Here is a 22,511-nt window from a genome sequence, read left to right on the forward strand (position 1 = left end):
ATTCTACTGATTTCCTGTTACATTTCCTGTGAATTTTTCTTTATCAGAAAGAATTCCTGGGGTCATTTTGACCCTGCTTTCCACAGCAGCCTCTCTCTCTGTTTCAGAGTTCAAGGGCCCCCCCTTGATCTCTGTCTTGGGCTGCAGCAGTTTCTTAGAGCACAGGCTTTTGTCAGAACAGGCAGTCAGGCTGTCACAGACATCTCTCCTGAAAAATCCTTTCCTTAGGATTTTTCCTCCTGAGAGGCTGCGAGGCCTCAGCAACAAAATGTAAACATTGACATTATTTGCTGCTGTGGAATGCAACAGGTGGATCTGTGACTGGTCTCATGTGGTTGTTTCTAATTAATGGCCAATCACAGTCAGCTGGCTCAGACTCTCTGTCCCAGCCACAAACCTTTGTTATCATTCTTTCCTATTCTATTCTTAGCTAGCCTTCTGATGAAATCCTTTCTTCTGTTCTTTTAGTATAGTTTTAATGTAATATATATCATAAAATAATAAATCAAGCCTTCTGAAACATGGAGTCAGATCCTCATCTCTTCCCCAATCCAAGAACCCCTGTGAGCACAGTCACAGTGAAGTTCTACCTGTCTGTTATTGTAATCACCAGTCCTTTTTGTTAATAGCTCCTTTTGTATCGGGATGGCCCTGCCTGAGGCTAAATTGATGGCCCTTCTCTCCAGACAGTGAGAGGACGGAATATGGGGGGGGAGGGCATCAGAGAAAATGCAAAATAACCTCAGGACCAGCATGCCATGGGAAGCAACCCCACCAAACTCACCGAAAAAACCCCAAAAACAACGAGCCAATACAGAATTAAGAGATCAGAGTGATGTCTGGAGGTGAGGAACAAAGTACCCAGCCTGCAGAGATGCTGAGAACCTTTGCTGCCTCTCACCCTGAGCAAGGACCTCAGCTGCCAGGCTGTCACAGCCCAGCTGGGTGATGGCACAGCCGGGATGGACAAAGGGGTCAGGGGTGTTATAAATAAAAAATCTGCCAATTTTTTGGGCAAAAAAGGGTTGCAGAGTGAACCAGTTATACCAGTTGCTGCCAAGGTGAAGTGTCGCAGACATCTTTTCATGAAAAATCCTTTTCTCAGGATTTTTCCTCCTGAGAAGCTTAGAGGCCTCAGGAACAACATGTAAACAATGATTATCTGTTGCTGTGGGATGCAACAGGTGCATCTGTGATTGGTCTCATGTGGTTGTTTCTAATTAATGGCCAATCACAGTCAGCTGGCTCAGACTCTGTCAGAGACACAAACCCTTGTTTTCATTCTTTCCTATTCTATTCTTAGCTAGCCTTGTGATGAAACATTGTCTTCTATCCTTTCAGTATAGTTTTAATGTAATATATATCATAAAATAAAAAATCAAGTCTTCTGAAACATGGAGTCAGATCCTCATCTCTTCCCTCATCCAAGAACCCCTGTGAACAATGTCACAGGTGGGACCCCCAGATCTGCCCTTTAGTGGACAAAGCTGCACTTTCCTCCTCCTCCGAGTCACCCTGGGAGCAGTTTCGGACCCATCGAGCTTCCCAACCTTGAGCTGATCACTTTTAATAAAGGCATTAAAAAGGAGAAAAAGTCTCCTGCCCTGTTTATTTCACCCGGTGTCACCCACCTACCCAGCCCCAGGGGCCACACAGCGCCTGAGGCGTCCTCCTCCTGTGCCACCCGGTCTGTGACATGGCCCGTGAAGTAGGGGGCGGCCACCTCACCGGTGGGGACACAGCATCAGCGTCACCACGATGGGTGGTGACCCCTGAATTGAGGGAAGAGGACTGGAAATTGTGTCCTGACCACTGCGAAAATTGTGTGTTGAACCCCAAAATCAGATCCTGATTTCCCAAACTGGGTGCTCAAAACCTCTAAATTGGTTTTGGCCTCAAACTTGCCTTGCAACCCCCCATCAGGTCCTGTCCCCCTCCCCAGTCATGTCCAAACCCACAAATCAGATCCCAAATCCCCTCAAAGGGATCCTGTTATGTCCAAACCCTCCACATTGGATCCCAAATCCCCTTAAATTGATCCTGACCATTCCCAAAATTGCGTGCCGAGCCCCAAAACTGGATCCTGATTCCCCAAACCCGGTGCTCAAAACCTCTAAATTGGGTCCTGACCCCTCAAATTGGTTTCTGACCTCGCTCAAATCAGATTCTGCCTCCCCCAAATTGGATCCTGACCCCTCAAATTGGCCTTGCAACCCCCCACGGCATCCTGTCCCCCTCCAGTTATGTCCAAAAAGCCTCAAAATCAGATCCCAAAGCCTCTCAAAGGGGTCCTGTTATGTCCAAATCAGATTCCAAAGCCCCTCAAAGGGGTCCTGCCCCCCCGGTCGGGGTCCCCCGTACCAAGAGCAGAAGCCGACATCAGCTCCCCACCAGCGTCCATCGCCCGCGCTCAGGGCCCAGCAGGGCCAGGAGCCGGCGAATGGGGGGAGACAGGATCGGGGACACGGGGACCGGTGGGTTCTGCTGTGGCCGGTGGGTCTCGGTCTGTCCTGCTGGCGCCCGGTCCTGCTCCCGGTTCTTCCCGCCGGTGGTTCCGGGCAGTGCCGGGGGCCCGTGCGGGCCCCGGTGCTGCTCGCAGCGTGTCCCGGTCCGGACCGTATCGCCCTCGGACGGTCCCGGTGTGGTCCCGATGCCGCCCCAGTCCCTTCCCGGCAGCCCCGTGTCTGTGTCCCGCCTTTCCAAAATTAGATCCCCGCTCCCCAGACCGGATCCTGCCCCCCACAAATCAGGGTCCCCCTGTGTCAGTGGTCTCACCCGTGGTGACGCAGCCTCGGTGACACCCAGGGGAGATGGCGGGGCCGTACACCACCGGGAAGGTGCTGGATGCCATCGGGAGTGGGGATGGAGTCACCGCTGGAGCTGTCGGGATGGTGGCGGCTGCTGGAGCCACAAGGTGGGTTGGAGCATTCCCAGGGCCTGTCCCCGTGTCCCCAACGTCCCCGATGTCACCGTGTCCCTGTGTCCCCACAGTGTGCTGTTTTCTGGCTGCCGGGGGTCTCTCTTCATGCTGTTGATGGCGTGTCTCCGTTAGAGCCTGAGCCTGCGGCTTTTTTCCCACCTGGTGCACCAAGACCTGGACTTCTTCCAGGAAACACCAGCAGGTAACGGGGTACGGCCCAGCCCAATCCCACCTGACCCATCCCACCTGTTCCATCCCATCCCAGCTAGTCTGTCACCCCAGTCCCATCCCCACCATCCCATTGATCCCATCCCATCCCATCCCATCCCATCCCATCCCATCCCACCCCATCCCATTAATCCCATCCCATTGATCCCATTCCATTGATCCCATCCCATCCCATTGATTCCATCCCATCCCATTCCCACCATCCCATCCCATTGATTCCATCCCATCCCATCCCATCCCTCCCCATCCCATCCCATCCCTTCCCTTCCCATCCCATCCCATCCCATCCCATTCCCACCATCCCATCCCATCGATTCCATCCCATCCCATCCCATCCCATTCCCACCATCCCATCCCATTGATCCCATCCCATTGATCCCATCCCATCCCATCCCATCTGTCTGTTATCCCATCCCACGACTCCATCCCCATCATTCCCATTCCCACCATCCCATCCAATTCCATCCTATGCCATCTTCCTGGCTTCATTCTACTCCAGTGTTCCATCCTGTCCCCATCCCACTTTCCCATTCTAGCCACTGTTCTGTCCCCATTATTCTCACTCCCGTGCCTCCACCCTGTTGCGTATCCCCAGCTGCCTCACACCATCCCATCACCCCATCCCACCATTTCCTTTCCCACCATCCCATTTCCCCTGTCCTGCCCCATTCCACCCTGACCATCTCAACAGCCATTCACATCATCCCATCCCACTGCTCCCCATTACATCATTCCCATCCCAAATGGGATCATCCATGATGGGATCATGGTCTCACCCACCACGATCCCAACCTCTTTTCCCACCCTGCAGCTGAGCTCTTGGCTCAGTTTTCCATGGAAGTGCCACGGGTGTGCAGGGCAGCACCGAGTGGAGCCAACCAGCTGCTGCGGAGCCTGGTGATGGCCCTGGTGGTGGGGGGGTTCATGCTGGGGCTGGCACCGGGGCTGGCACTGCTGGCACTGCTGGAGGTGCCCCTTGGAATCGCCACCCGCCGCATCCAGAGCACCCGCAAACAGGTCAGGAGTAGGAGGGAAAGAGTGGGAGGGGACTGAAGAAAGGTGGGAATGGTGGAGCTGGGATGGAGGCTAGGGGAATGGGATGGTGGGGATGGGACGGGATGGGATGGAGAATGGAAAGGAGGACGATGGAGGTGGAAATGGTGGGATGAAAGGGGATGAAGACGAGGGGAATGGGATGATGGGAATGGGATGGAGAATGGAAAGGAGGACGATAAATGGTGGGATGAAAGGGGATAAAGACCAGGGGAGTGAGATGGTGGGAGTGCTGACATGAGGATAGAACAAAATGGTCGAGATGGGACTGGTGTGGATGAGAAGAGAAGGATGAGATAAGGTGGTGGTTATGGGATGAGACAGTGGGGATGGGGATGGTGGGATTAGGAGAATGGATGGGAATGGTGAGGGTGAGAGAGAAGGGCGTGGGATGGCAGGAATGCAATAGTGGGGATGCAGTGGGTGTGGTGGGATGGGATGTGGATGGTGGGCCAGGAAGGTGACCTGGGAAAGTTGGAGATCCCCTGTTGCTGCCACAGGCCCTTCAGCGATCCATGCTGGAAGCATCTGCCCGCACAGCCGCAGGGGTGCAGGAATCTGTTGCCGCCATCGAGACCATCCGAACCTTTTCAGCAGAGGAGGAGGAGGAGGAGCAGCACAGATGTAACCTGGCCAAGGAGCTGAGGCTGAAGGAGCAGATAGAGCTGGAGCTGGCAATCTTCGTCCTTGTCTACAGGGTCAGGGGGAACTGGGAATGGGAACAGCAGAGAATGGGGGATGCCAGGGTCAGGGATGAGGACACTGGGAACGGGAACACTGGGACCAGGAATGGGAAACCAGCGGCTGAGATGGGGGCACTCAGAGTACAATGGGGACACCAGGAATGGGGACAACAGAACAGGGACATTGACTTCAGGAACAGGCATGGCAGGAATGGGAATGGTGACATTAGAAACAGGATGGGGACACTGGGATAAAGGTTGGGAACATCAGTGTGGTGGTGTTTGCAGGTCCCCAGGATGAGAAAAGAGACAAAATTCTTGACTTCATGTTTCAGAAAGCTGATTTATTATTTTATGATATATTAAAAGAAAATTATATACTAAAGAAAGAGAAAGGAGACATTAGAAAGCTAGAAAGGAATGAGTAATAAAATCTTGTGACTCACCAGAGAGTCTGACACAGCTGGACCTGTGACTGATCATCAAGTAAAAACAACCACATGAGACCAATCAAAGATGCACCTGCTTCATTCCACAGCAGCAGATCATTATTGTTTACATTTAGTTTCTGAGGCCTCTCAGCTTCTCTGGAGAAAAATCCTGGTGAAAAGATTTTTCAGAAAATATGTCTGTGACACATCAGGATCAGGAATAGGGACATCAAGAGTGAAATGGAGACACCAGAACTGGAATGAGGACACCAGGAACAGAGATAAAGACACAAAGGAGTGGGATGGGGACAGGCAGAATGGGGACACCAAGAGTGGGTTGGGGGCAGATGGAATGGGGACGCCAGGAGTGGATTGGGGGCAGATGGAATGGGGACACCAGGAGTGGGTTGGGGGCAGCAATATCCCTGTCCCACCTACAGGTGATCAAACTGGCCATCCGGGTCATGGTGCTCTTCAGGAGCCACCAGCAGCTCCGTGACGGATCCATCACTCCTGGGGTCCTCGTCACCTTCCTGCTGTACCAGGACAGAGTTGGTAGCCATATCCAGGTGATCCCATGGAATGCACGTGTTTGTCCATCCGACTGTGCTTCTGTCCATCCCGGTGCCACCCCCTTCCTTCTCCCCAGGTGCTGCTCTATGGCTTCAATGAATTCCTGACCAATGCAGCTGCTGGACAGAGGATCTGGGAATACCTGGATCGGAAACCCGCAGGGAATGTCGGGGGAACGCGGGAGCCCCCTGAGCTTCAGGGCCATGTCACTTTTCAGAAGGTCTCCTTCACATATCCTGGAAATCCAGAGCACCCTGTGCTGAAGGTGGGTCTGGGGGGAGGTGGGGTTTCCCAGGGGTGGGAATTTTGGCATCACCTGCTGTCACAATCCATCCTTACGAACGGGTTTCTTGATAGTTCATGGATTGATCTCAGGGTGCAAAAAAACCAACACAGCACAGGAGGTTTGCAGTAATAAAACAAATGCAGCTTTATTGAATGACCACAACAAAATGCAATAGAGGGATTAAGGGAGAGAAAAAGATAGAGATAGAAAAGAGAGAGAGAGAAGGAGGGGGATATAGCTACCAAATGCAGAGACGAAATCCTTTGGTCCAGTCCAGTCGAGGATCCGCCTGTTACGTCGGGGAGATCTCAGGGTTGCAGTCCATCTGGACCCCAATTATACTCTTTTTTGATGGGGGAAGGGGAATGGATTTTGCAACCGAGTCAAAGGTAGTTTATTGTATCTTTGGGGAGGAAAGAATAATGTTTGGAAAAGGGGTACACACAGTCCATGTTCAGCAGTGGGCGTGAGCCATTGTTTTCGTGGTCCACTGCTCACACCTGCAACATCCATCTTGCTTTGGTTAGCTTGCCTCCCCTACACACCTCTCCCAGGTTGGGGGTCTCAGTCCCAGCCCTTGGAAAGAGTGTGGGGGGCCTTTTCACATGGGGGTTTCATGTCTTGGTCTTTGATGGAGAGGCTTCTTACATCTCAGTCCGTCTGTCACGGCAGTTGTAAGACGAGTGAGGGGTCTTTTGTGGGGGACCACCCAAAACTCAGGAGAAGTCCAGCCAGGCAAAGAGGGGACAGCTTCCAAGGCTACTGTTGCAAAAAGGCAAGGTGCCCCCTTCTTCTTCTCATTTGGCTCAGTGTAGCATATAGTAAATACACCTGTGGACAACAGCTTAACAATGCTCTCAGATCTCGGGGCCTTGTTGACATGTGACTTTCTCCTTCAGAACCAGAGATTTTAGACAGTGGGGACTCTTCAGTGGTCCCCCAATGATGATGGTGAGGCAGATGAGGAATATTTCAGACAGACTCTCACACCTGTCCCCATCCCACAGGACGTGAGCTTCGAGGTGCGCTCTGGGGAGGTGACGGCGCTGGCGGGGCCCAATGGCAGTGGGAAGAGCACGGCCATGGCGCTGCTGGAGCGGCTGCGGGATCCTGGCAGCGGGACGGTGCTGCTGGATGGGATCCCGCTGCCAGAGTATGAACACCAGTACCTGCACCGCAAGGTGGGACAGCAGAGACACTGGGAACACTGGGCATGGAATGGGGAAAATGGGGACAGGGGTCAGGGGACAATTGTGATGGTGTTCACAGGGGTTTTTGGATGAGGGAAGAGACAAGGATTTGACTCCATGCTTCCGAAGGCTTGATTTATTATTTTATGATATATATATTACATTAAAAGTATACTAAAGGAACAGAAGAAAGGATTTCATCAGAAGGCTAGCTAAGAATAGAATAGGAAAGAATGATAACAAAGGCTTGTGGCTTGGCTCTCTGTCTGCACCAGCTGGGTTGTGATTTGCCATTAATTACAAACATCCAACATGGGCCCATCACAGATGCACCTGTTGCATTCCACAGTAGCAGATAATCAATGTTTACATTTTGTTCCTGAGGCCTGTCAGCTTCTCAGGAGGAAAAATCCTAAGGAAAGGATTTTCCATAAAAGATGTCTGCAACAAACAATGAAATGGAACTGGGACCACAGGAGCATGGGAGCAGAAATGGGGATACTGGGAAGAGGATGGGGACATCAGGAATAGGGTGGGGACAACAAGAAATGGGATAGGAACATTGGGAAATGGGATGGGGATGACAGGAATGGGGATGGGAAAAGTGGGAAGTCAGGGGTGGGGACACTGGGGACACAGATGGGGAGAATGGGATCAGGGATGGACACTATGGGGACACCAAGGTGGGATGGGGTCATGGAACAGGGGTGGGGACACCAGGAGCCAAGACAGCGTCATAGGGCTTGGGGCTGGGGCAGGTGGTGCTGGTGGAGCAGGATCCCGTCCTGTTTTCTGGAACGATCCGTGAGAACATCCTGCTGGGGCTGGAGCACTGCAAAGAGTCAGAGCTGCGGGAGGCCGCCACTGCTGCTGGAGCCATGGAGTTCATCCAGGGGCTGGAGCAGGGCTGGGACACTGGTGAGAGCCAGGGGGATGGATGGGGCACCCCTGGGGCACATCCCCCTGATCCCAGGATCCTCTGGCAGCGATGGGAGAGCGGAGTGGGTGGCACATGGTGGGGTGTGCGGGGGATCCCTGAGGTCACATCCCACTGATCCCATGGGATTGCTCACGCAGGTCAGATCCCACTGATCCCATGGGATTGCTCACACAGTGGTGAGGGAGTGTGGGGGGTAGGGGAAAGGGGGGGAACCTCTCGTGCTGGGATCCCACTGATCCCAGGGTCCCCCCGCAGAGGTGGGGGAGTGTGGGGGGTGGGAGAAGAGGGGAGAACTCCAGGGCTGCACCCCACTGATCCCCTGTGGTCGCTCCCACAGAGGTGGGGGAGCGCGGGGGGCGGCTGGCGGCGGGGGAGCGGCACCGTGTGGCCCTGGCCTGGGCTCTGCTCCAGTGTCCGGCCGTGCTCATCCTCGACGAGGTGCTGGATGATGGATATGATGGAGCGGTGAGTGGGGTGGGATGGAGGGGGTTGGTGTGGATAGGGGTGCAGTTGGTGAAAATGGGGTATGATGGGATGGCTGGAATGGGATGGTGGGATGAGGTGGTGGCAATAAGGGATAATGATTGGCATGGAGTGGGAATGATGTGATGAAGACAGGGATTGGATGGGGTGGTGTGGATCAACAAAGTGGAGAAATAGGACAGGATAGTAGGATGGGCTAGAGACCAGGGGTGTAGGATGGCAGGAAAGTAGAATCAAAGGATGAAGACAAGGAGATACGATAGGGTGGGGTGGGAATGAAGGGGATGGGAATGCTGGGATGAGGACAGAGATGGAGTGCAATGGGAAGGGTTGGAGTGGTAGGAGTAGGATGGGATGGGACAGTGGGAATGGGGATAGTGTGGGCAGGATGGCATAGTGGGCATGGGGATGGGATGGAGAACAGGGAGATGGGATGGTAAGAACAGGATGATAGGATTAGGGTGGGACTGAGAGTGGGGTGGGATTGGTTGGTCAGGACTGGGTGGGATCAGGTGGGACAGGGTAGGACTGAGTTGGATGGGCTGGCATGAGGGTTCTCTGATTGGATGGTTTGGCATGAGGGTTCTCTGATTGGATGGTTTGGGATGAGTGTTCTCTGAGCTGGATGGGTTGGGATGAGCGTTCTCTGAGCTGGATGGGTTGGGATGAGTGTTCTCCTAGCTGGATGGGTTGAGATGAGGGTTCTCTGAGCTGGATGGGTTGGGATGGGAGTTCTCTGAGCTGGATGGTTTGGGATGAGCTGGATGGGTTGGGATGAGTGTTCTCTGAGCTGGATGGGTTGGGATGAGCTGGATGGGTTGGGATGAGTGTTCTCTGAGCTGGATGGGTTGGGATGAGCTGGATGGGTTGGGATGAGCGTTCTCTGAGCTGGATGGGTTGGGATGAGCATTCTCTGAGCTGGATGGGTTGGGATGAGCTGGATGGGTTGGGATGAGTGTTCTCTGAGCTGGACGGGTTGGGATGAGAGCACTCTCTGGCTGCAGGCACAGCGCTGGGTGCGCACTGGGCTGGCCAAGACTGTGCTGGTCGTGTCCCACCGGCCGCGGGTGCTGGACAGGGCCGATCGCCTGGTGCTGCTGGAGCATGGGGCCGTGATGGAGACGGGAACACCAGCGGAGCTGCGGGAACGCCACGGCGCCTACAGCCGCCTGCTCCTTGGAGGAGGCAGCACTGGGCAGCCCGAGGGCCCCGGGATGGGCAGCGAGAAGGGGGCTGCATCTGGCAGGGAATAAAAGGGAATCAGCCCCAGTGTCCCCATTCCCGGTGTTTGTGTCACCAGCCAGCTCCTGGTGTCCCCAGTCACAGTGTCCTGTGAATCCCTTCTCCCCACATCCTCAGGATCCCAACTCTCTGTGTCCCCCATGTCCCCACTGTGTCCCCCAGGTCTGCCCATTCCCTGGATGTGTGTGTATCCCCTGTATCCACCATGTCCCCATGATCCCTGGTCCCCATGTCTGTTCCTGGACATGGGGCACAGGGTGGGAAATCAATCCCAAGGAATGGATCTGGGCATGGGTGTCACGTCCTCATCTCACTCCTGCTGTGCTCACTCCAAGCTCCTGGTGTCCCCAGTCCTTTCCCAGTGTCCCCATCCCCAGTGTCTTTATCCCAGTTCCCAATGTCCCCTTTTCTATTCCTCATTCCCTGAGAGGAAGTGCTGGGCACTGGAGGATGGGACTGAGATTTATTGCCCAAACCAGGGTATTTATACATGAGAAATAAAACATTTTGAGCAACTGTAATTGTTGTGTTTAAAACATGGGAAAACAGGAAGTCAGTCCGTTGGGAAGGGCTGCTGTGTGATGAGTGGGAACAGCAGGATGAGCTCTCCCAGCAATTTGTGGCTTTCTGCAGGGAGAGGGAAGGGGTTGGACCTGCACCATGGATCATTCAGCTGGTGATGAGAGTAAGAGTTGGTGTCACCCTATCTCTGTCGCCATGGGTTGGATCTGGCTGAAGAGCCCAAAGAGAGCAAGGATCCCACCAGATCCTACTGCATCCCTTGTACCCCAATCCTGCTCCACCAACACCACCTGATCTGTTTTGGAATCCCCTCAATCCTGTTCTGGAATCCCACTCCAATGCTGCCCCATCCATCCCACCTGATCTTGCTCTGGAATCCAGCCCAGATACACTTTAGAATTCTACCTGATCCTGATCTGGAATCATGCCCTGGTCTGGAATCCTGCCCTATATCCCTTCTGGAATCCCGCACAGATTCCCCTCTGTACCTGTGGTCACGCAATTGGTTTCTCTGCCTGTTTCTGCAGAATGAGAGGATCCATGAGATTCCAGCATGGATCACACACCAGGATTCACCTGCATGGAGGTGATCCAGAGCTGGATCTGCCTCTGTGTTAGGTGACACGTGGAGGGTAAGGGGCACAGGAGACAGACACCACTCACCCTGATGTTTGTGTGGCAAGAGAGGGTTTTGTTTTCCACTCCCTCCTTTATATAGAGCATTTGAAAGGCCTGGTCTGGATGCTGTCACTGGTTTGAACTCTGCACCCCTTTGGGTCCTGAGCCACTGAGATGCCTGCAGGCTTATGAGAGATCAAATTGGCCAAAGCTCTTGTCACTGAGCCCAGGGGCTGGCAAGGTGACACCAACATCTCACCCTTTCTTTGCTATAAATTTTGATTTGCATTATAGCTGCAGCATTTATGTCCAGGAACTGCTAGGGGAGAGCTCAGGTAAATATGCTCCAGGCATTAGGCTTATAGGTTACAGATTGCAACTTATTTGTAAAAACAACAAACCATTTAAGCCTTGAAGAAAATAAAACAGTCTGTAAGAACAAGAATCATTCAACACTTATTAAAGAAAGAAAAGCAAACACAAAAACTAGGAAACAATCTGTAGACAAGGAAAACAGTTTCTAAACAGGGGAATAATTTGTAAACAGATGAATCTTTATGTGAACTGCAGTCCCAGATTTCCATGAGGTTGTCACCAATCACTGATCACACGGCTCTGTGTCTGCTGAGGGTTTATCAGGAGGTGCTGTCAGGATGCAGTGCAGGCTGGATGCTTCTGGCAGGTACCCAATGTGTCCCACTGTCTGTTGGAACACATGAATGTCCCCAAGCCCAGGTAATGAGATCCCAGGGACCCCCCCATGTATTGGTAAGGAGGTCTCGTGCCATTCCCTTGGATTTGGGCAGCTGAACATCACACGATTGCATTGATAAGGAGTGATTTAGCATAACTGGGTTCTGGGATTTTCCTAAGACTGTTAAGTGAGTTAATGTGTATAGAGCTTTAGCTATTCTACTCTGTGGGGTCTCACCACATACCTCCCTTTTGTTTATTAACTATACCTTTTCAGGCACCATGTGCTCTTTCCACTATTGCTTGTCCAGCTGGTAAATGAGGGATGCTGGTTTGGTGTGATACACCCCAGAGCTGTAGAAATTGCCTGGTTTCCTGGGAAGTGTAGCAGGCCCTTTATCAGTTTTGATGGTTTGAGGACTGCCCAAGGCTGCAAAAGCTGATTGCCAGTGTACCATGGCACCCAGTCTCCTTTCCCCTGTGTGTACTGTAGCCCATATTGCTGAGGAAAAGGTGCCAATTCAGACACGGGTGTGTTTTAAACAGCCAAAATCAGGGATGTGTGTGACATCAATTTGCCAGATTTGCAAAGCACACAGTCCATGAGGGTTCACTCTTATCTGCAATGGTGCAGCGTGACCTTGACAGCACAGATGCTAACAATATTACAAACCTCTGTGTTTGACAGCTGAAATTGCTGTTGTAAAGCTCAAGTATCTTGGTGGAAAAAACTGTGCAATGCCTTTGTTTGTGGAAGCACATCTGGCTGTGGTGCTGAATGGGTACCAGAAAAAGGTACCCGGACCATCTGTAACTCTTTATTTTTATTGTCTCATATTGTCCTAAATCCTAATTGTCCAAATTTTTATTACTCTAGTAATATTGCTATTTTTATAACCATTTTATTACTATTAAACTTCTAAAATTTTGAAAAACAAGTGATTGGCGTTTTTCACACAGTGTCTGACACAACATCCCACGGACAGGGAGGTCACAGGATGTAAAAAACGCCAATCCTGTCACTGCTGTGTCCCAGCGCTGCACCGAGGACATCCCCCAGCGTGATGGCCATGTCATCCCCAAGGGTATGACAGGGTGTCCCCAGTGTCACCAGCCACCCTCATCTGCTGTCCCTAAAGTGGCCATTCCCATCCCACCAGGGGTCATCTGCCTGATGAGCATCTACGGGACCCACCACAGCCCAGACCTCTGGCCCGAGCCTGAGGTAGGGCCACCCTATGAGGTGTCCCTTGAGGAAGCAAAGGGAGTCGACCATATCCTAACTGATCAGCATCGAACTCCGATTTATTGATCTAGCTTACACTCTTTTATAGTGGTGTTAATTAAGCTTATACATATTACAAAACCCGAGCTCATCATTGGTTGCAGATTACACACCAACCCCTCTTTGTTGCCAATACCTGTGGTTTTCTTGTTGAGACTAATACTTGTTTTTCTCATCCTGTTATTGACTTGTTATTAACTGTTCTCAAGGCCTCCATGTTTTCCACCATGTTTTTTCTCATCACTTCCTCAAGGACATGGTGTTTACTGTTGTTAAGGGAAAAGCCTGAGAACTTGCTGCGTACAGCTGCCTTTTATTCTTTAACCAGCTGTATATGTTCATGGCCTTTTTTCCTTCAAGCCATGTCTGAGCAAAATTCTCCAAAAATTCCCCGTTTTTCTTTTTTGCACAAGGAGGTTAGTCTGCCAGGTTTTTTCTATCATTCTACTGACCATATTTTGAATATAATTAAAAATACAAGGTAAAATAAGCAGAAGCATTAAAAGCACATCTAATATCTCTACAGCATATGTCACAAGGTTCCTCAGCCACGGTCCAAGCAATGGCTTTTACCCCAAAGGGTTAAAACCACCCCCAACTGAGCCATAATGTCTTCCTTATCAGGCATTGCACGGTAGGTGGTAATTGGACCACTGAAAAGGAAAGCTGTTAGCTGTTTTTCATTCATGCGAACCCAGAGAGGAGGCGAAGGGCTAGGGCTAATAATGCTGGAATCGACTCCAGTGTCCAACAAGCCTGAAAATGATCCTTTCTGTCCTTGAAATTCCACTTCCACCCTTTTCTTGGTCTCTCAGAAAGGTTCAAAGCCAGTAAGGTAAGTCCTCCGGTGGATTCAAAACCATTTTCCCCCCTCTCTTGTCCTTTCATAGTCTGTAGTCCCTTAGTCATTTGGCTCAAGTGGCACCACCTGAGCAATTCTCAGTCCTTTGTTAATTTGGAGTGGTGGGAAAAGAGTATGCACCATAACATATAGTCCACATCAATGACGCCAGGCAAAACAAATAATCCCAACGCAGATGATCTTCCGAAAAGCAAAGCACCCACCGCGTGACCCTGTATAGCAATAGGTCCGTGAATCCCTGTCGGGATCTTCCGTGCGTGCAGGGTCATCAGCATAACTTCTACAGCGGCTGCCGGTTCCAAGCCGAGGCTCCCTGTGGTGTCGGGTTGGAGACAGGAGAGGGTGCTGACGCTGCAGTGACGACTTCTGTTGGTGCGTGGTCACTGCGGTTCTGGCACCAACTAGGCGTTGAAGGCAGTGCTGCTGATGTTTGAAGAGGTCCAAGAGCAGCTAACACCTGATTTTGAGAGGTCTTTGCCTGTTCTTGTAAGCCTAGCCCTAACTGTGCTATGCATTCATTTACAAGCCCTTGCCAATGAGCATTGAATAACAATTGCTGAGGCTGAGTAAAGATCAATTTATCTATCTCATGACAATCATTCACCAAAAGAAGAAGACTGGCATCAAAAATATAATCTAACATCTGTTTGGCTGGCTCACTTTTCACTCCAAACTGACTAACAGTAGACCTCAGCTGAGACAGCAATTTCCAATCAAGAGCTGTAATAGTAGCCTGCATGCCCCCTCCCTCTTGCGGATTGAATACAACAGGACAAGCCAGCTGGGTAGCAGTGCTGATAAGCTCCCCATCCCCCTTTTTAATAGCGTCTCTGGCAAGCACAGCCCAGGCCAATCTCCGCTCCCTTGCAATAGCCCCCGCTAGGTCATTTTCCGCCCCAGGGATCGGCTCATTGATTTTCGGGAGATTATCGGGTGGTCTTGGCCATAGTTCGTGTTGTTCAGGGGGTGTGGAAGCCTCAGAAGCGCTCTGTGTAGCCTGGCTTAAAGCAGAAGAGGGCGGCGAAGCAGGTAATAAGACCGTCCTCATTGCAGGGGCTAATGGTAATCCCCTATCCTGATCGTATCCCCTGTCCTGGTTGTAATCTTTATTACACCCATGAGCGGCGCTAGCCTGCTGGGCAGCCTCTTTCTCAGCCTGAAACTGCAGTAATTCATTGCGAATGACCCGCCATAATTTACCTAACTTCTTGGCAGTTTTATCACCCTCTAAAGTAGCCTCCCATAATAAATCACGGAATTTACGCCACTCCGTTAACTCGTGAACTGTATGGGGGTTAATAAAAATTCCCCTATCGTAGCCATAAACCAAAAGCCCTGGTAAATCCTTTTGCAAATCTATCCCCTTAACCTGCCTTTTTTGTAAAAAGGCAGTAAATAAATCATATGCTGCTTGCCTTTTCATACCTAAAATCGTCAGCACTGTTGCAGCCTCTTCAAGGTCCGTGCAGCACGTATCAGTCGGGCTCGCCTGTACGACACCCGAGGCACGAGGCGTCTCAGCTTCTTTTTTATCCACTTTTTTTTTCTGTTCTCCGCATTTTCTGTCGTCCCGGCTGCTTCTCAGGACCTGAGCGTGTCTTCACTCCTCCGTGGTGCGTTGCTGTATCACGATCGGGTGTCACCATTTGAGGAAGCGAAGGGAGTCGACCACATCCTAATTGATCAGCATCGAACTCCAATTTATTGATCTAGCTTACACTCTTTTATAGTGGTGTTAATTAAGCTTATACATATTACAAAACCCGAGCTCATCATTGGTTGTAGATTACACACTAACCCCTCTTTGTTGCCAATACCTGTGGTTTTCTTGTTGAGACTAATACTTGTTTTTCTCATCCTGTTATTGACTTGTTATTAACTTTTCTCAAGGCCTCCATGTGTCCCTGCCACCACAGTGGTGACAGCTGTGTCCCCTCAGTGTGACTGTGTCGGTGTCACCCCAGGTGTTCAATCCTCTGAGGCTGTCCGGAGAACAGCAAGGGACAGTCCCTGCCGTCCTTCATCCCCTTCTCTGTTCGCCCCAGGTATGTGCTGGAGTGGCGACAGGAGTGTCCCCACGTGCCACCCCTGTCCCTGGCTGGGTTCACAGTGGGATGACAGTGACAGTGGGGACGTGGTGGCAGGAACTGCATCGGGCAGAGCTTTGCCATGGCTGAGATGAAGGTGGTAGTGGCATTGACACCGTCCCAGTTGGTGCTGCGGAGGGACAACGTGATGTAACCCCCGTGCCGCCAGCCCGAGCTGATCCTGTGTGCCAAGGATGGGCTCTGGCTGCTGCTGGAGCCACTGGTGGGAGTGGCCTGAGTGACACGGGTCACCAGGACATGGGGACATCCCACAAGGCGGGTGTCACAGCCAGGGGAAGAGCAGGGAACAAATGGTAGCATGAAAGGGACAGTATCATGGTGGTGGTGGGGATGTGTTGTCCTTGGCCATGGGACACCTCATGGCATGGACATGTCAACCCATGGACTGTCCCCTAGGCCACTTGTGTCGCCATCCATGGCCATGTTCCCCATGTCCTCATCCATGGCCATAGAGCCCCATGTCACCATCTCTATCTGTGACACCCCCCCATGCCCAATATCGCCATCCACAGCCATGTTCACATCCATGTCCTTGTCCCCATCCCCATCCCCAACATGTCCCCACCCATGTCCCACAATGTCACCATCCGTGTGATATTTAAATGTCTTTATATTTACCCCAATGTTGGGTGAAGGGCAAAGAAAAATGAGAGAAAATAAAGGCCAAAATAAAAGCATTTACGTGTCCATGCTGGCTGAGGATCCATGTGCTTGGGTGGGTAGAAATGACCTGTTTTAAGAGGGATTTCCACTCCATTGTCTCCAAAATCCTGGTTTTTTGCCCCAGTCCATCACCATTTGGCTGTGGAAGATGCTGGTGGGCCAGAGAGAATTAGAATCATGGAATGATTCAGGTTGGAAAAGACCTCCAACACCATTTGGAATTCCTGGATGCCACCCGAAGCAATGATTGGATTCCAAAGGTCAGACTTTTTGGTGTCAAAAGTAAAAAAAATGTCCTGTCCCCTATGAAATTCTGATGTCAGTTTGCATCCCAATGGATTTTTCTCTGGCTGTGTCCAAGTGCCCAAGGGAAGCCAGGAAGATGTGGAGACCACCAGCCAGGTGTCTTCCCAACATGGATCACCAGGACCATGGATGACCAAGTCTCTGCCCAGCGAGGGTCACTGTGGACCATCCAGTGGGGGTCCCCAACGGGGGATGGAGTTGAAGCAGCGCTCAAAGCTCTTCCTGTCACTGTAGGACACAAAACAACACGAGTGCACACACTGCTGCTCTCAAGGGGGAGAAAAGGGAAGTTTATTTTCTGACTCCAACATTTAGAGTTTTCTAAAAGTGACTGGATTGGAGGGTGAAAGTGCCACCTCTCCAATGACACTGGACAAACCAACAGTCCATCAAATTTTTCTTCTTCTAAAAAAGAATGCAAAACAATAAGTTATTTACAGAAAGTGTGTGAGAAAGTTTGCTACAAGAATGTAAACATCAGAAGGCTTAGAAAATCATAAAAAATCAAGGCGACACTCTTCCTGCACACAGGGCACTTGTAGGGCATCCCTTACTGCTGCCTCCCTTGGTGTTGGGTCACAGCAGAGTTCTGGGAGAAGCTCTTCCCACACTTAGGACACTGTCAGGGCCTCTCCCCAGTATGGATCTGCTGGTGGGTGACAAAGGTGGAGTTTTTCTTCAAGCCCTTCCTGCAGTCAGGGCAGCAGAAGGGCCTCTATTCTGTGTGAATCTGCTGATGCTTGAGGAGACAGTATTGGCTCTGAAAAACCTCTCCCCACACTCAGAACACTCATAGGGCCTGTCCCCAGTGCAGATCCTCTGGTGGGCAATCAGGCTGGAGTTCTAGCCGAAGCTCTTCCCACATTCTCCACACTTGTAAGGCCTCTCCCTGGAGTGGATCCTCTGGTACAGAATCAGCCCACTGCTCCTTCTGAAGCTTTTCCCACATTCCCTGCACTTGTAGGGCCTCTCCCCAGTGTGGATCCTCTGGTGGGCATTCAGATGGCAGCTCTGCCTAAAGCTTTTCCTACATTGCCTGCACTTGTAGGGCCTCTCCCCAGTGTGGATCCTCTGGTGCATAATCAGGCTGGAGTTCTCGATGAAGCTCTTCCCATACACGAGCACGTGTAGGGGCATTCCCCAGTGTGCACTGTCCGGTGGATGATCAGGCGAGAGCTGTCACGGAAGCCCTTCCCACATTCTCCACACACAAAGGGTCGTATCCCAGTGTGGATCATCTGGTGGAGTTTCAGGCTGGAGCTCCTCCTGAAGCCTTTCCCACATTCTCCACATTGATAGGGCCGTTCATTGGTGTGGATCCTCTAGTGGATGATCAGGTGGTAGCTCGTGGGGAAACTCTTCCCACATTCCAAGCACTGGTGGGGCTTCTTGCCATCATCAAGCTGCTCATAGACCACCACCTCAGAGCTCTGGCCAGAGCTCCACCTGCCTTCCTGGCACAGGCTGGGTCCTTCCTCCTCAGAGCATCCTGGGCTGGGTTTGCAGCCCCTCCTCCTGTGGGATCTCCAGGGCTTTTCCTCCCCATTGCACTCCTGTGCCCTGCAGCCACTCAAAGTGGCCTCTGCCACGATGTTCTGCCATGGGGATTTGCCCTCCCTGGTCTCCATCCTCAGCTCCTGCTCTGGGGGAGGAAGGACAAAGAGAGGATGAGATTTGCATCTGTGCCACAGGGAAGGGGAAGGAGATCCCCCCAGTGCATCCCTGGCTGGACAGCATCAGCAGCATCAGTCCTGCAGCCGGGGGTCGTGTTGAGCTGGGAGATGGAGCCGGAGAGAGGGGGAAAGGGGAAGCAATGTCCTCCTCACCTGCCTGGGTGTCCTGGGGCATCTTCGGCTTCCTCGCAGCCTTCTTCTCTATCCAGATAAGGTTTGGGAATGGGAAATCCTGGTTTGCGGAAAAAACAAGATGTGAGTGTATTGCCTTCGAAGGTCCCACTGATCAAGTCCATCTCTAGAAGTCACCGGGTGGCCAGAAATATCTCCAAAATCAAGGAGTCCAAAAACCTCTCCCAGGAGTTCCCTGTTTCCAGTGTCCTCACTCTGGGGTTATGGGGTCCCTATTCTCAGAGCTGCTGGGGGGCCCATGGGTCCTGGGAATTCCCTCTCTCCTGGGTCCTGCTTACACAGCCTGAGGGTCTTTTGTGGGTCCCAGGGATAATGGGCAAATTTATGATGCTCATATCCCCATTTGTCTGAAATAAGCTTTGCACCTTTAAGGCTGGTTCTGAGAACAAAGATGGAGGAAGAAGAAGCATGGAGTTTGTTTTCAGAACCTCTCTCACTCCTCCACATTCCGGCTCCTCTGTTGTCTGTGGACAGACAGACAGCGGGACAGAGCCCTCCTTTGCTTTTAGTTAGTTTTAGCTAGCAGAGGAAGAGAAGTTCCCTGGACTGTGGTTTTTGGTTTTCCTTTTCTTTGGACCTGTCTAAACTTGCTCTGTACTGAACACCCAGAAGAGCACCAGGTGCTCACACCTGTGCCAAACCAGGGCTGGGCCACGGCATTTCCAGCACCAGAGAGACTCATAAGAGACTCATAAGAGACTGATAAGAGACTGAGCAAGCCAAGCTACAGCCCATGGAGGGACTTTGTGAGTTCGTCATCTCTTTTGGAGCAGCAAGCAGTTTTATTGTTTAATACTGTTAATTTTTGGGGTTGGTGAGTGGTTTGCCTGTTAAATAAACAGTTTTTTCCACTTCTCTCAAAGGAAATACTTTTCCAGAATCAGTTGGATGAGGGGCCGCTTGACTTTGGTCTTCTACAGGAAACACCTTTAGAGGTTTTTCTCCCAAAACTGCCCAAAACCAGGACATTGGCTTTGAAGGTCCCACTGGCCAAGTCCATCTCTAGAAGTCACTGGGTGTCTGGTGGCCAGAAATACCTCCAAAAACCAGGAATTCCAAAAACACTCTTCTAGGAGTTGCCCATTTCCAGTGTCCTGACTTTGAGGTTATGTGGGTCCCTCTTCTCAGAGCTCTGCTCTGGGGGGTCTCGGGCATTCCCCCCTCTCCCAGGTCCTGCTCAGGCATGCTGAGGGCGTTTTGGAGGTCTCAGAGCCCATCCTCCCCTGATTCTGTGGAAATTGTTTTTGTGATTCATGTCAATTGGCAATGGAATCAGCAAATCCTTCTATCCGCTGTGTCCAAAAGAGACACAAAGAAAAGTTTTGAAACTTTATGACCAAATAGCCAAACAAAGCATCAAAATCAAAGAAGTATAGTAGAGCAAAAGAGATGAGGTAGCAAGATGACTGATGCTTAGAATAAAATAGAGGAAGTTGGGGTAAAGCTAAGAGATATTGCAAAAAAGCAATTAAAATCTTATGTATAATAAAAAACTTGATGCATTTGACAAAATCATGTAGCAGACATCAGTCTAAGACCTCCCTCCAGACAACCACAACAAGGATAGAAATCAATGACCACCTGGAAAGATTATGAAATTGGTGCTCCCAGCTTTTTGATATTTGCTAATTTGGACTAACCAAGCACATTGGAAAATGCTTTGTAGGCTTAAAAACAGTATATATACTTTACCAAACTGTGTGTGCTGTGAGTGGAGCAGTGACTCTCCGGCCACCCAGCGCTGCTTGCTTGCATTAAAATAAAAGGTATAGAAGTAAAATTTGGATTGGCTATTGAAATTTTATATCAGGTGTTCCAGGGTCCCCTTTCTCCAGCATCCCTCCACTCCAGCCACTCAGCGCTTCCCCTGCTCTCCTTTGCACTCCTAAGAGATCCAAAAATATCCCCTCATCAAATGAATTAAAAACACCTCTCTCAGCGACACTGAAACATATTTGGGACTCGACTCCTGTGAAAAACGCCAATCACTTCTTTTTAAAATTTTAAAAGTTTAATAGTAATAAAATGATTATAAAAATAGTAATACAACTTGAGTAATAATAATTTGGACAATTTGAATTAGGACAATACGAGACAACAAACAGAAAGAGTTATGGACGTCCGGGTACCTTTTTCTGGGCAGCACAAGCCCAGAAAAGGACTCCCACTAACAAAGGATTAACCCTTAAAAACAATAGCATGTTGCATATTCATACACCTCATACATGATGCATAAATTCCATTCAAACACAGGATTCTGTCTGGTCACCATCAACTTCTTCCTTCCAATCCTAACAGCCCCTTCGAGGCAAGATTCTGGCTGGTCAGTGTCAGCTTCTTCCTTCTAACCCTAACAGTGCCTTAGAGGCAGGAAGAAGTCCATTTCTTCTGGTAAGAGAGCAATAAATTCTTTTCTCTGAAAGATTTAGGTGTCCTGTGGCTGCTATCTGGTGCGAGTGCCTCATTCCTTTCTTTAATAAAACCCCACTAACATAGTTCTTATTTTAACTACAAGAGTTACCTTTTAATTACAAGACTACATTTATTATTAAAATGTTAATACAGCACTATTAATCAATACATCAAAATACATATGGTAAATGTGAAAAATGCATGCATTTTATGATTGGCTTTTCGCAAATATTAACATGAATATTATATGTGTTGTGTTAGAAAGTAATGCTGTATTAATTCTCTTAAGTACCATGTTAAATATAGTTTTAGGTTATAAAAATTGTTAAAATAGAAACAATGCTATGTCGGATACTTTTTTAAAGAAAGGACTTGCAGCAAGATAGCAGCCACAGGACACCTACATTTTTCAGAGAAAGAGAATTTATTGCTCTCTTATCAGAAGAAACGAACTTCTTCCTGCCTCAAAGGGGCTGTTAGGATTAGAAGGAAGAAGTTGACCATGACCAGACAGAATCCTGTGTTTGAAAGGAATTTATGCATCATCTATGAGGTGTATGAATATGCAATGGGCTATTGTTTTTAAGGGTTAATCCTCTGTTAGCGGGATCCTTTTTCGGGCTCGTGCTGCCCAGAAAAAGGTACCCGGACATCCGTAACTCTTTGTATTTCTTGTCTCATATTGTCCTAATTGAAATTGTCCAAATTATTATTACTCTAAATGTCTTACTATTTTAAGAACCATTTTGTTACTTATAAACTTTTAAAATTTTAAAAACAAGTGATTGGCGTTTTTCACACACCATAAGCACACGTACCTTTGGTTAAAACAATCCTTGTTTATTTCGAATACAATACCTGCTTGTAAGCCTTAAAACACAATACAGAGCTCCGTTCTTAAGCTTTAACCTTCCTAATATCTTGCTAGATAAACTTTCTGCAGCTTAGAGAGCTATTCAGACAAGCATTAATACACAGGCCAATGTTCTATTTGCCTTTGCTTTTTCTACAGTTTAAATAATTTTTCTGCTGACCAATCTCATGGCTGCTGCTTTAGCTCCAATCACAGTTCTGCTGTCTCTTGCAGCTTTCCCAAACCCCTCTGATTTTATGGATTCCCACAGTAAATATCTGCATAGAGCCATATA

General features: G+C 50.0%; 1 pseudogene; it reads left to right on the forward strand.

The window, feature by feature from the left end:
* The window catches only part of LOC128937678 (antigen peptide transporter 2-like), a 78,924-nt pseudogene extending 68,884 nt beyond the window's left edge, over nt 1-10,040 (forward strand).
* The last annotated feature ends 12,471 nt before the right edge of the window (nt 10,041-22,511 follow it).

The sequence above is a fragment of the Melozone crissalis genome, unplaced genomic scaffold (assembly GCF_028551555.1).
Source record: "Melozone crissalis strain CALT ecotype California unplaced genomic scaffold, PUWL_Pcris_2 ptg000021l_1, whole genome shotgun sequence".
Classification (NCBI taxonomy): domain Eukaryota; kingdom Metazoa; phylum Chordata; class Aves; order Passeriformes; family Passerellidae; genus Melozone; species Melozone crissalis.